Genomic DNA, 13,225 nt, shown 5'->3' with positions numbered 1-13,225 from the left:
GGAGCTAATAGGGTTCATGCTGAGAACAGATGTTCTTATTTCTGTACGTGGCAAGGATTCTCTGATTCTTTTGTACTCCTATTTGAAGTGTTTCTGGTTGAAGGGTTCTTGGGAAGGGCTGAAAACTCACGGTGTCCTTCCAGTAAGGAACTGGGCACAGGTCTTGAGGGGGTGTGAAGTAGCCTTCCTTGGCATTTTATACTCCATCTGCTTCCTGAGGACACAATCCTGTTCCTATTTGAAAACTGCCTTTGCTCGCATTTTATAATTAGGCATTCAGATTTTCGCTTTTCTAGTTGTTTCAATCTCAGGCTAATGTGGCAGTTAACAATTCGTCCATTTTCTGCTTTATTTCCTCTTCTCCCCATGCTTGGAATTCATGGAGGGTTTTTTTTGTTTGTTTGTTTCCATTCCCATTAAGAATGCTAAAAGACTGTGATAGTATTATTCATTCATTTAATATTTATTGAGTGCCTTCTATGTGCAAGGCACTGGTGTACGAGACAAAGTTGCCACTTTCATGGGGATAGTGTTCTGGTCAGGGAAGACAGACAATAAACAAACAAATAAACAAGATAATTTCAGATTATCTTGTTTCAGAAGTGCCATGGAAAAATGGAATCGGATGAAAGAACAGAGACAAGCGGGGGAGTGAGGGTGACTTGGTATAAGCTGGTCAAGGAAAGTCTTTCTGGGGAGGGGATAGTTAAGTTGAGGTTAGGGGAAAGCATTCTAGAAAGGGACTGACAACTGCAAAGGCCCTGGGGCAGGGGAGAGCTGGAGAGTTAAAGGCACAGGACAAAGGCCAGCATGGTTGGGTGTGCTGAGCATGGGGAGGGGATGCAAGGTAAAGTCAGGGAGGTGGGCAGGGACTACATCTCATAAGACCTTCAGGGTTTCTACCTCTCCCCCCCGACATATTTTTTTTTAAGTCAATCCATAAAGGATGACTAACTAAAAACTTTCCCTACGATCTTCTTGTGAGTTCTGGTCTGCTTTCTGGACCACCGGCAGATATTCTATACCAGTTTCCCCTTCACCTGATGGGCTTTGGCTGAACTCTCTTCAGTTGTACTTTGTCTTAGGGCTGAGATGGAGGAGGAAAATGCAGACTTACTCAGACAAGCCCTAGATGGATTTCCTTAAATCAAGCCTCAGTCCTGGTGAAATTTGACCACAGTCACAGTTGGTGTTTCAGTCATCAAAGGCACCAACACTGTGCTCCAGTGAATAATACATCGCCTTGAGTCAGAGACCAAATCTTACAGCTTTGTTCACTTTGGACACACATATATACAGAGAGATGTCTGCATATGTCTGCGTTTTAACGGTGCCGTTAATATCAGGGAGGGGTGTGATGATGCCCCTGGACAACTCCTCTGGCTCGTGCAAAGCTAGTCCTCTTCTGTTCTGCTCAGAACGGGGAGAGCAAAGGGTTTCATCATGAAATTGCCCGAGGTCACCTGTGGCTACGTGGTGAGCATTGTTTTGGGGTCTCTTGGGCTCCCTCTGTGGTCCCAGGTCAGAAGTAGAGACTGGGGTCTTCTCATGGAGTCATGGGCCTCTTCCAGAATGAACCCAACTTCCCCAGATGCTGTTCACAAACTTGCCCTGTCTTCAGAACCTGAGGTCATGTCCAAAGATGAAAGGGAAGGTTATCTCAAGAATCTACCCAGTTTCGGGGCATCTGGGGGTGGCTCAGTTGGTTAAGTGTCCGACTTCGGCTCAGGTCATGATCTTGCAGTTTGTGGGTTCGAGCCCTGCGTCGGGCTCTGTGCTGACAGCTCAGAGCCTAAGCCAGATTCGGATTCTGTGTGTGTGTATGTGTGTGTATGTGTCTGTCCCTCCCCCCTCACACTCTGTCTGTCTCTCTCTCTCAAAAATAAATAAACCTTGAAAAAAGAAAAAAGAATCTACTCCGTTTCATTCAGGGGGAAACTATAAACAGGCATCACAGGCATCTATGGGCTTCTACTGGCCACTCATTAAAGTCAGTTCCTGAGCACCTGCTGCAGTCCACACCACACCGCCTCCACAGGTGTGCCCATGGATAGGTATGCACACCATCAATCAAGCATGAGGTGCCTCATCCTAGCTAACAGTAGAGTAGGGACTGGAACGGACCGGGTGAGAGAAGCCCAAAGAAAAATGGAGTGGACTCTGAGGAGGTGGGGAGCAAACAAAATAGCCTCTGATTCACTGGAGAACTGCCCTGCCCAAGACCCGGGTGGGCAGACTGGGGTGGAGAGCCCTCTGGAAGGACTGGCGGTGAAAGGACAGAGCTCTAAGATTTCTGAATACAACTGAAGGATCTGGTGGGTTAGACTCAGAAGCCCATGACAGTGGTCTTCAACTATTTACAGTGGAAGAAGTCATTAGATTTGTGCTTTGCCACCCTGGAAGGCAGAAGGCAGAACTGGAAGGCGGAACGACACCAAAAATAGTGGTGACACACGGATGCATGGCAATAATTGAGTGGATCCTGTGTCCCAGGACCTGGTATAGTCTACAAGGAGTTCCTTTATCAATCCTCACCACAGCCCTCTGAAGGAAGTCACACACATGTCCTCCTTTGCCCTTTACCCTTGGAAAAGATAAATTCAGGCACAAGAACTTAGGCCTTTGCCCACAGTCACGCAGCTAGCAATACGGAGAGCTAAGATTAGACCTTTTACCTATAGCTGGCTCCAAAACACATGCGAGTAATTGACGCCCATTGTCCCCTTGCGATCTGACACAAGGAAGAACATTCTCAAATAACGGAAGGAGAATATGTGAGCTCTTTGTTGTTGGAGGTGCTCAAGCTGAGACGGTGTCATTACTCAAGGGAGGTGTGTGGGCAGAGATGTGGCTGCATGACTGCCAAATCCCCTTCCAACCCTGAGATGTCACAAGGGTTCAGGAGCTAGGGAGTCTTAGGCCAGCTTGTTCTCAGCTGAAGGGAGACGCAGAGCCTAGGAAGGGCACAGGCTCATCTGTTCAGATGGATTCTGTGGATTCACCATTATGGTCCAGTAAGAGCCTATAGGTATAGGGTCCACTCTGTCTCGCAAACCTCAAACCTGTGGAAAATCAAATGGGAAGCACTGAAATGCTGGCCTCAGGGGGGGTTGGCAGTGACTTGCCTTGTATTTTGAAACAGTTTCCACCCTGAGCTATTTCTTAGTTAAAAGTACCACAATTGTTAGGAAAGGCTCTTCTGTATATATATACTTTAAAATTTTTTTTTCAACGTTTTTATTTAATTTTTGGGACAGAGAGAGACAGAGCATGAATTGGGGAGGGGCAGAGAGAGAGGGAGACCCAGAATCGGAAACAGGCTCCAGGCTCTGAGCCATCTGCCCAGAGCCCGACGCGGGGCTCGAACTCACGGACCGCGAGATCGTGACCTGGCTGAAGTCGGACGCTTAACCGACTGCGCCACCCAGGCGCCCCAATATATATTTTTAAAAGGCACTTCTTTTTAATTGTCTGAAACTACTGCAAGCTGGTAAGCACACCGCTCGATTTCCTCATTCCTGACCTGGGTGATCCAGGTGGAAAAAAGGGTGGGAGGTGGGGATGGGCACAGAGAGAAAAGTGTTCTGGGCAGAGAGGACACCAAAACCTGTGGGTCTCTCAGACCTGCCCGAGGTCCTACCGTCAGACATGTTGGTGTATAAAATAGCAATTTATATCTATTAGTTTGAACTATTGGAAACTGCAATCTTTATAGGTTAAGATGGCTAAATATAGTAATATAGAGTGATAGTAATAATGCTAGCAATTAAGCAAATAGTGGGCATTGAAGCTTGCTCATTAGTACTCAGATCTGCAAAGGGTTGGAACGTGTTCTTATTTTCTTTGGAGGTCTCATTTCTCACTTGATAGCAGAAGGGTGGGTGAAGGAGGGAGAGCATGTTTTAATTTTCTGATTTAATGCAATTCTGGTCCTGTGATTTCAGGCAGCCTCTTTTATGTTAACATGGTTCATTTTGAGAAAATATTGGTCCTTTGGGGTTTCTTCCTGTTTCTGTTCTCTTTCTGTTCATCTAATGCTGCCACCGTCTAAGGGAAGCTCGTGTAACAGCACGGGCAGGGGAAAGGGGTCCTCAAGGGTGTCCCTGGGTCTTTGCTGGCCTCGCCCGAGCTATGTGTCCTCCTCGCTGCTACTGGGCACCCTGCATGTGTGCCTGCTGAGGGCTCCCGCGGACTCCTATGGACCGGGCCTCCACCTCTGCCTCTGCCCGGAGGTCCCTGGGTCTGTAGCCTCCTGTTCCTGTCTTCTTCCTCACCTTTTGGTCTTTTTAGTGTCGCTGAGGTCCCTGGAGGCTGGTAAATTTCAATCACGTTCTCTCCACCTGCCTCCATCACGCGAGGCCCTGGGAGGCTGCTCGTATGCTTTCCGTCTGTCTGTGCTTCTCTGCCTGTTCCCATGCCACGCTGGATGCACTGGGTCCCAACGCAGGCTTTCTGTGAAAGGCTTTCGGGTTTTGCAGCCAGCGCCCAGGGAAGGAGGACCCTGACCTCAGTGAGCGTGCCAGTAGTTTCTCAAACCTGTAGAGAGCTTCTAGGAGTCTCATGTCCTCTCCCTATCCTCTCTTAAGATTTGTTTGAAGGGTAATGGACAAAGAGAAGTGGGGACCCTGCTTGGGCTGACTCATGCCTGTTCTCTCCTCTCTGCCTACTTCCTCCTGCTTCCCTTCTGGGTGGAAAGAGCTCCTCTTAATGTCAGATCACCCTCTTTTCGTACTTGATGGAAGGTTTCTGCTGATTAATTTACGTGTTGCTATTCTATGACTTTCTTTGGTCTAGGTGGAATGAACTTCACCCTTGCTTGGGAATCAACATGGGAAATACAATAGGGCGCATTTGAGAAACAGTATCCCCGATGTCTACGAAAGGCCAGGTAGGTGCCAATCACTTTGATTCGATTCTCCTAACAACCCTGTCCACAAACTCAGTTTACAGCTGATACAACGCAGGCAGAGAGATGGAATGATTTGTCTGAGGTCATACGGAATGATTAGTGCTGCAGAACCGTGATTTAGACCCAGACCTCCCAGACTGTAAAATGTAAGGACTTCCCACTAGCAGTAATCCTCACAGGTCTAAAATATCTACTACATCTGTCACATATGTACCACACAAGTGTGCTTTTGGTGAGACTACCATATATTCCTGTATTTCATAGAGCATAACTCAGAGGGAAAGAAGAACCGTGCAATATTTCAAGATTATTGTAATATGTTCATATTTAATGAAGTATGCATAATATTTATGTAGTATTTTAACTCGAAGAGTTTTGTACCTCAGGCTTATCATCGTCTGGCTTATTTACTCTCCCCCACCTCTGTGTGGCCCCATTGATGCAGTGAGTCTCTGCTGGCCATTGGTTGGGTCTGTTGTTCGTAGTCCCAGGTATGGGTTGGCAGAGCGGGAGCCTCACATCCTGTTCCCCCACGACCTGTGTCGTGTTCTACTCCCATGGTAAGCTCCCATGTCTCCATGACAGGCTGGCCGGGAGAAGCTACTTGCAGACTTCCACAGCCAGCACTCAGAAGTGGAGAACATTGTTTTGGAGTCAAAGAGACGGGCCCCAGAGGCAGGCAGGAAGAGTATCAGACTCAGCAACATTGCCAGCTTCCACAAACCAGCTGATGACCCATGTGAGCCCAGAATGGAAAAGACTGTCACATGTTGGGTGCCTGGCCTGGACCTCACATCAGGTGGTGAGTATTGTCCGTTCTGACCATGAAGGTCAGTGACTAAGGTATGAGTACAGTGTGGGTCTGACAGCTCTGGCTTCTCACTATGCCAGCCTGTGAGCCCAGAGTGGGGACTCAGAGAGACAGGACCCGGGCAAGATCCTCCCGGCTGCCCTTGCTCACAAGGACTCATGTGAGGCACAGGTGCCATGATCGTTGAGTGCCAGAACACATACTACGGGACTGTCAAGGCCAATGAGCTAGACCTGAATGTCATGGGGCACAACTCGATTTGGGGCACTCATGGGAAGCGTCATTGTGTGAGCTCACGATAGAGATGACATTTGAGTTGGCTTCTGAATAACAAGTGAGAGTTTGCCAGATAAGAAGTGGGAGAAGGCATTCCAAAGAAGAGGAAACAGCAAATTCAAAGGTGTCAGAGCAGGAAAGTGTGTCTATGTGTGGGGTCTAGAGAATGCCTTGTTGCGGGTTGGAGACCACTGGACCATGTGTCCTTGGGAGGTTGTATTTCCTACTCCAGATGCACTTTTTGCATCACCATGATGACAAACGTCCGCTCCCTTGTTTTGGCCCCAGTTTTCCAGCCCCTCCCTAAGTGGGGCTGACTTGTCACTCTGTCCTCTTCCCATAGACTCAGCCTATCCTGATCCTTAGCACCAAACACTGACCTTTGTATATTAGAGATGAGAAACATCTCCTAATACAAAGGAACTGTGGTTTAATTCTCGATTCTACTTGATCTTTCTCCCATGAAGACTTTGGCCTGGTCCTCATAGACTCATGGATAGGCCCATAGCTAAGGGTCCTGCCTCTTTTACTGATATTTCTCCAAACATTTGAGTCCTTTTTTTGGAACTGAAGCTCAGTGACTGGGGACTTAACACATGCTATAAAACTTCTGTGGTGCGGCTGCCTCTAAATTGATCCATTATTTGTTTAGAGGGGCTACTTTTTTCATTATTGCCTGAAAAAAAAATCCTGCTTCTAATTATTTACGGTTTCCAAAATTGCCTCTGTCTCCATGTGTCGACTCTGAGGTTTTCTCTCATTTACCTCCGGGCGTACTCTGTGCTCTAAATTATTAGTGCTAAGCCCATGCCTTTGTGTGCTCCACACTGTGTCAACATTGGGGGAAATTCTCTTTCTCTCCCTTCCTTCCTTCCTTCCTTCCTTCCTTCCTTCCTTCCTTCCTTCCTTCCTTCCTTCCTTCCTCCTTCCTTCCTTCCTTCCTTCCTTCCTTCCTTCCTTCCTTCCTTCCTTCCTTCCTTTCTTAAATACCTACTATGTGCTAAGCACTGGAAATAGAGTGGTAAGCAAGACATAGTCGTTGACATCACAAAATTTAAGTTTTAGTGAAGGAAGACTGATGATACCCAAATAAGTCAATAGGAAAGCTATTTAAAGACTTAGATGTGCCAAGAAAAAAAAAGATTGATGTGTTAGAATCTGATGGGGGGTAGATGCAGTGGTAGTGGGATGACCTCTCAGGGGATGTGTCATTTGAAATAGAAAGCAGGGGCACCTGGGTGTCTCCGTCGGTTAAGCGTCTGACTCTGGATTTCGGCTCAGGTCAGGATCTCACAGTTCATGGGACGGAGCCCTGTGCGGGGCTCTGCGCTGACAGCGTGGAGCCTGCTTGGGATCCTCTCTCTCCCTCTGTCTCTGCCCTTCCCCAGCTCGCGTGCTCTCTCCCTCTCAAAGTAAATGAATGAATGAATTTTAAAAATTAAAAGAGAAATTAAGTGATTTCCCTCTAAGTAGCTGAGGGAAGCACATTCCCAAACAGCAAGAGTGGAGGCCATGTGGCAGGGAAAAACTTGGAGGCTTGCAAGAGGCAGTGAGGCATGCTGTGAAACAGGATAGTAGACAAGAGCCCAACCTTAGGGAACAAGGCAAGGGTTTTGCATTTTTTCAAAGACACTTGTTGAACCATGTTATGGAGGATCTGTTATTTAGCCCGGATTCATAAAACGTGATTGCAATGGAAGGTCCAAAGACTGTACTGTGAGGACGGAGGCTTCGATGAGGGTAAGAGCCACATTCAGAGGCAGAAGCTCCCCATGCTTTTTGCAGTGTTCAGTGGGCTGCAGGGAGATAGCCAATTTCCATCTTAAATGTCCGTCATCAAGTCAAACCCGTGAAACCACGCGGAGGATAGAAATGGCTCCCAACCCCTTGGCCTGGTAGCATCATAGTCTTTCCTGGGAAGGGGTGTGTGTGCGTGTGTGTGTGTGCGCGTGCACACATGTGGATGTGCAGGGAGCGTGGAACGTATGCCAGGCTGAACGCCTCATTTTATTTTCATTCTAAAGTTTGCATAACACGTTGGGTTGGGTACTTTTGAGATCTCGGCTCTGGCTAAGAAATTAGTGAAACTGCAAACAGGGAAAAGGTAACAACAGGTCACCAAGACAAAACGCTTCCAGGACAAAGGTTTTCAATATCTTCTGCACATCTCTGCTGTGGCTTGCATAAACTGTAGCTGTTTCGTTCAAATTTTATCTTAGAAATAGTTTTTTGTCTATCAAGAAGTTATGATTGACAACACTCGCATAGATTTGTTTTGTATAGAAAGTTCATCCACTGGCGATAGCACTCACTCCGATAAATTTGTGCCTCCACATCCACTTAAGTTATGTGAACTATGAGGGAAAGCTTGTCTCGCATCTTAGTTGAACTGGACCATTTTCTGAGCCCATCAGATGGCTTAGTTATTGAAACATTATTATATGTAAATATTTACCTACTACGAATCAAAATTGTCTTAGCACAATAGATTCTGAGGCCAAGACAGCAGCTGCCCTCCATCACCGCTAGCTTAAAATATTTAAGTAGCCTCGTATCTTTATCAATTAACTTCTTACATTTTACAAACACTAGAGTGCTCATGAAGAACTATTACTATGGAAAAAAAGTGGAGGGAAATTCAGCCCACTTGAAAGGTAAAAGAAAAGGTAAGAGGACGAGGGTACAGGAGTCACAGGAAAGTCAGAAGAGTGCTCCGTCCTGTACAGCCTCCTCTGGTGTCAACATCCCTGTCTTCCTGCCTGTGTTTGACAGTTGTCACAATGTCAACAAGTCTTACATGTGTACAACATAGACTCACCACATACGTATATATACACAGAGGCGTACGTATACATATGTGGACAAGTGTATGGAACTGTTTATTACAAATGCATTTCACAAACATTCACTCAGTGAGGTAACTGACAGACATTTGAACTCTACAAAGTTCAACACTACTGCAGGCTGTCGGAATACAGCGGTGAACAAAACAGATAGAACCTCTGCCCTTGGAGAGTGTCCACCAATTTTAAGAATTCTGGGGTATTCTGTCAGATGCTGATACCATGGTTTGCTTAACCATTGTCCTGTTTTGGGACTTTCCAGTTGTTTCTCGTGATTATAGAAGGTCCCCAATCTATGATGGTTCTGGCTTACGATTTTTTGACTTTATGATGGTGAGAAAGAGATACCCATTCAGTAGAAACTGAATCTTTGAATCTTGCATTTTGATGTTTTCCTGGGCTAGCAATATGCAGTGGGACCCTCCCATGTGACTCTGGGTAGCGGCCGCAGCCCCCAGACGGCCACATGATCACAAGGGTGAACAGCCGATAGGCTGACAACCACTCTGTATCCATATGGCCGTTCTGTTTTCATACTTTGAGTATAATAGTCAATCGATTGCATGTGATATTCAACACTTTATTATGTAAAATGGGCTTTGTGTTAAGTGATTTTGCCCAACTATAGCTAATGTAAGTGTTCTGAGCACGTTTAAGGTCAGTGAGGCTAAACTGTGATGTTTGGTGTTAGATGTGTGTTAGATGCATTTTTGACTCGTGATAGGCGTAACTCCGTTGTAAATCCAGGAAGAGCTGCATTAAAAAATGCTACACTAAATGTCCTTGTACATTTTTGTCCTTGTGTGTGAGCATGTATCTGTAGGACAGATTTTTTTATTTAAGGCTTTTCCAAAAAGTTATTCCCCTAGTTAAAAGCTTTGAAATGAGTTTCATTTTGAATTATGTATTTTGATTAATGCCATTTTGCCAAATCCAGAAAATAATTTTAATAAAAGGTTAGGGGGAAACTCCTCTGGGGTTCTTTTTCTATTTCCCTGCCTTTTGCCTTATGCCAAAAAATTTTTTTAATGATTTCCTTGCCAGTAACTGCTTTTGGCATAGCCAGAAGCTGAACATCATGGGGTTGGTGGGGAGGGTGGGGGGAGACGGAAAGGAGCATTTGGCTCCAAATTGCATAATTTGGCAAGTTTTCCTACTACGGTAGTCATGTTTTTGCAAGATTCAGTGAACTTTCTGAAGGCTGACTCTCCAGAAAAACCATGACAGCATGGCTGCCTCTCTCCCTCTTGACTCATCCCTCTCTCCCTTGTCGTTCAGGGCTCTGTGGAGGCTGTTGAGTTTCTTGGGCTGTTCTCTTGCCCAGTGGAATAGGCCTTACTTCTTCTTTATTCCATTTTGCATTTGAACTCTTTCCCCTTCTAGTAGTTACCTCAGACACGGTAACAGAAGGCCAGTGAGGGTTTTCCTTGCCAAACTCCACTGGTGTATGTGTGTAGGTAGAGACCATGAAGATGTGCTGCCAGGATGACTGATGAAACGGCATTCCATCTTTGTCTGATGCCATAATAGTAATCGACAATGGCAAATACCCTTTTTTTTTCTGAGTATAGGTGACACACAATGTTACATTAGTTCCAAGTGTACACATAGTGATTTGACAAGTGTATACATTGTGCTGTGCTCATCACAAGTGTAGCTCCCACCTGTCACCATACGTCACTTTTATAGTATCAATGACTATATTCCTTAACGGTAGTGAATATTCTTGATTACTTACTCGGTGCGAGGCACTGTGCTAAGCTCTCATCTTATTTGTTTCATTCCCTTAATAACCCTACAAGGTAGGAACCATCCTCCCCATTTTCCATGTGGGAGAATAAGAAATGAGAAAGTAACTGCTCAAAGCGCACCCAACTAAAAGTTGGAAGATCTGGAATTTGAAGCCAGGTCTTTTGGATTCTGGAGTCCCGCAGTCCTGACCTCCATGCATCCTGCCTCATTTCCTGTCTAGGCTGTGTCTGAGGGTATCTCGTGTTGAAGGAGCTTTTCTCTACTCGTCCTCTGGCACGCATCAAAGCCACAGCCGTAGGCCAGTGCTGAGCTGCTGAGAAACACGATAAAGGCGTTTATGATGCTGCTGCAGATGACTAAGACCTCACCTTCCAAGACAGACCTACTATGTGGGAGAGAGGAGGCAGAGTTAGACTCAGAGACCTGAGTTACAGTGTTAGCTCTATCACTTATCAAGCACTGTGACTTTTCTTGGCTTCTTAACTTGGAAAATAGTGACCACCACTCCCTCCTAAGTTGCAGTGAGGACGAGACAGTATGTGTACAAGCACCCACTAAAGGATACTTTTATTGTTATTTGTTATTATCGCCCCAAGTGAGGCAAAGACAATCCAAGTCTCCATGAGAAGAAAGAACATAAGTCTGAGTTCCTGACTGAGGAGAGGCAAAAGTTTCCGGGAACTGCAACATGGGTGAACCTTGAAAACATTACACTAAGTGAAAGAAGGCAATCACAAAGATCACATACTGGATGATAACATTCATATGGAGTATCTGGAACAGGCAAATCTATACAGACAGAAAGTGGTTCATTGGTTGCCCAGGGCTGGGAGGCCTAGGGGGACTGGAGTGTGACCACTAATGGGTATGGAGTTTCTTTTTGCGGTGATACGCATATTCCAGTGTTGATTCTGGTGATGGTTTTGTAACTCTGTGAACATACTAAAAACCATCGAATTGCATACTTTGAGTGGGTGAATTGCAAAGTATTGGAATTACATCTCAACAAAGATTATCTGTTAAAAAGAAGTTTCTGATGTCTGCTTTCTTAAAAGAAATTGAGAAATACTCAGTCTATCATGTTTATATTGAATGCATTTCTCAAAAACAGCACTGCCTCTTTCTTAGCCAGGGCATTTAGACAAAAGTATCAAAATATCAGTACAGACTAAAACACAAAAAAAGCTAAAGGCAAAACAAAGTCAGGAAGAGAAGCTAGACGGAAAAAAGTAGAAAGCTGGAAGGAGACTGCCTATAAGTCTACACTGAACCTGACTCATGCTCCACGGGGCAGGCATTTTGAGCTGTTTGTTGTACAATGACGGATCTGCAGTGATTCACCCACACACCCTTGTGCGGAATCCATGTGACAAAATGGCCTCCGTGAAAAAGCAACTTGACCTTGCCCCACAGGCCACCCAGATGTGCGTGTGGCCAGATGCCAAGGTAAGATGAGGACAGTTTGGTGCTTGTAGAATCAAACCATGGTGTCTGAATGTCAATTAACTGACCTGTCCATCCAGGTCCAGCTGTAGGTGTTTGGTCCGCGGCAGGTGTGATACCTGCCAAAACATGAGAAGATGCAGAAGTGGAGAAGTAACTTGGCCATAAATGTCTTGTCTCTTGTCTCTGAAAAAAAATACCTATAAAAGTGCCTGGCTCATGTTAAGACCTTAATGGATGTTTGCGGAAAGGATTGTTGTTGGAATGAACCCAGCCATAAAAGATGTTGTCTCCCTCCCTGACTCTTAGGTAGTGAATTCAGGGGAAAAAAAGAGATGAACCACTTTTTGACATAATAATTTTCATTTTTGGTTGTACCTTCCAGTTTTTAGAGCACCCCTATCTACGTCAATAGCTCGTTTGATTTTGAACGGCACTATAGAGGTATAGAATGCTAGATGGCATTTAGAGATGCCTGTCCTGTTCAAGGTCATATGGCCAGGGTCAAGACCCAAGTTCAGTGTCTTCCCAGGTCATGTGAGTTGAAATTACCTGGCCTAGTTAGTCAATTTAATTTTTCAATGTTTCAAGGGATTATATCGAAGCTACCCAGCATCACAGAGTGTGCTGTTGGTAAAAACATCACATATGGCAACGATGGGGGTTGACCAACCAAGTACCACTTCTTGAGGCCAAAATGAAGGAATGAGCTATGACTAAGAGCACAGAATCCAGTGCCTGTGGGGGAAGGGGCTTAACAAGGTGGTTAAGAGCGTAGGTCCAGAACCACATTCTGGTTGCGGTACAGTTTTGTCATCTGTTAAATTGGGGCAGTGTCACCATGATATAAGATTGTTGCCAGGGTTGAGCGTGCTACTGTGTGCTGAGTATTTAGCAGAGTGCTTAGCACATAGTTAGAGCTCATTAAAAGCTAAGTTTTAGACACTCATTTCTTTTTTCTATTTCTTTTTCTTCCATCCTCTCATTGCCATCCTCTTCACTGTCATTTGCTCAGGAAAGTACAGGGCTGTCTCATAACAACTGGGAATTTGGATGTCTTGTGAGGAGGCACAGGCATACGGATGGGATTCAGGGTATGGCTGTGGTCTGCCCCCTCCACAGGCTGGACAAGGTTGGAACTCAGAGGTCCACACAGGGCAGCAAGCATAGACAGGGATGTGGTGAAGGTGG

General features: G+C 45.6%; 1 long non-coding RNA gene across 5 annotated transcripts in view; it reads left to right on the top strand.

The window, feature by feature from the left end:
• Positions 1 to 13,225, top strand: part of LOC115510044 — a 243,598-nt gene that overhangs the window by 157,488 nt on the left and 72,885 nt on the right. For 2 of the 5 annotated variants that reach the window (XR_004343980.1, XR_003967581.1), the window contains exons 5-6: positions 4,795 to 4,888; positions 5,495 to 5,711. This is a non-coding gene — a long non-coding RNA (uncharacterized LOC115510044). Of the gene's footprint in view, positions 1 to 4,794; positions 5,354 to 5,494; positions 5,712 to 10,811; positions 11,598 to 13,225 lie in introns of those variants that run through there. The other 3 variants (XR_003967592.1, XR_003967587.1, XR_003967588.1) reach the window with 3 other exon arrangements.

Source organism: Lynx canadensis, chromosome A1, assembly GCF_007474595.2.
Source record: "Lynx canadensis isolate LIC74 chromosome A1, mLynCan4.pri.v2, whole genome shotgun sequence".
Taxonomy (NCBI): Eukaryota; Metazoa; Chordata; class Mammalia; order Carnivora; family Felidae; genus Lynx; species Lynx canadensis.
The sequence above is the reverse complement of the archived record's forward strand: the minus strand, read 5'-3'. Positions and strand labels throughout refer to the sequence as shown.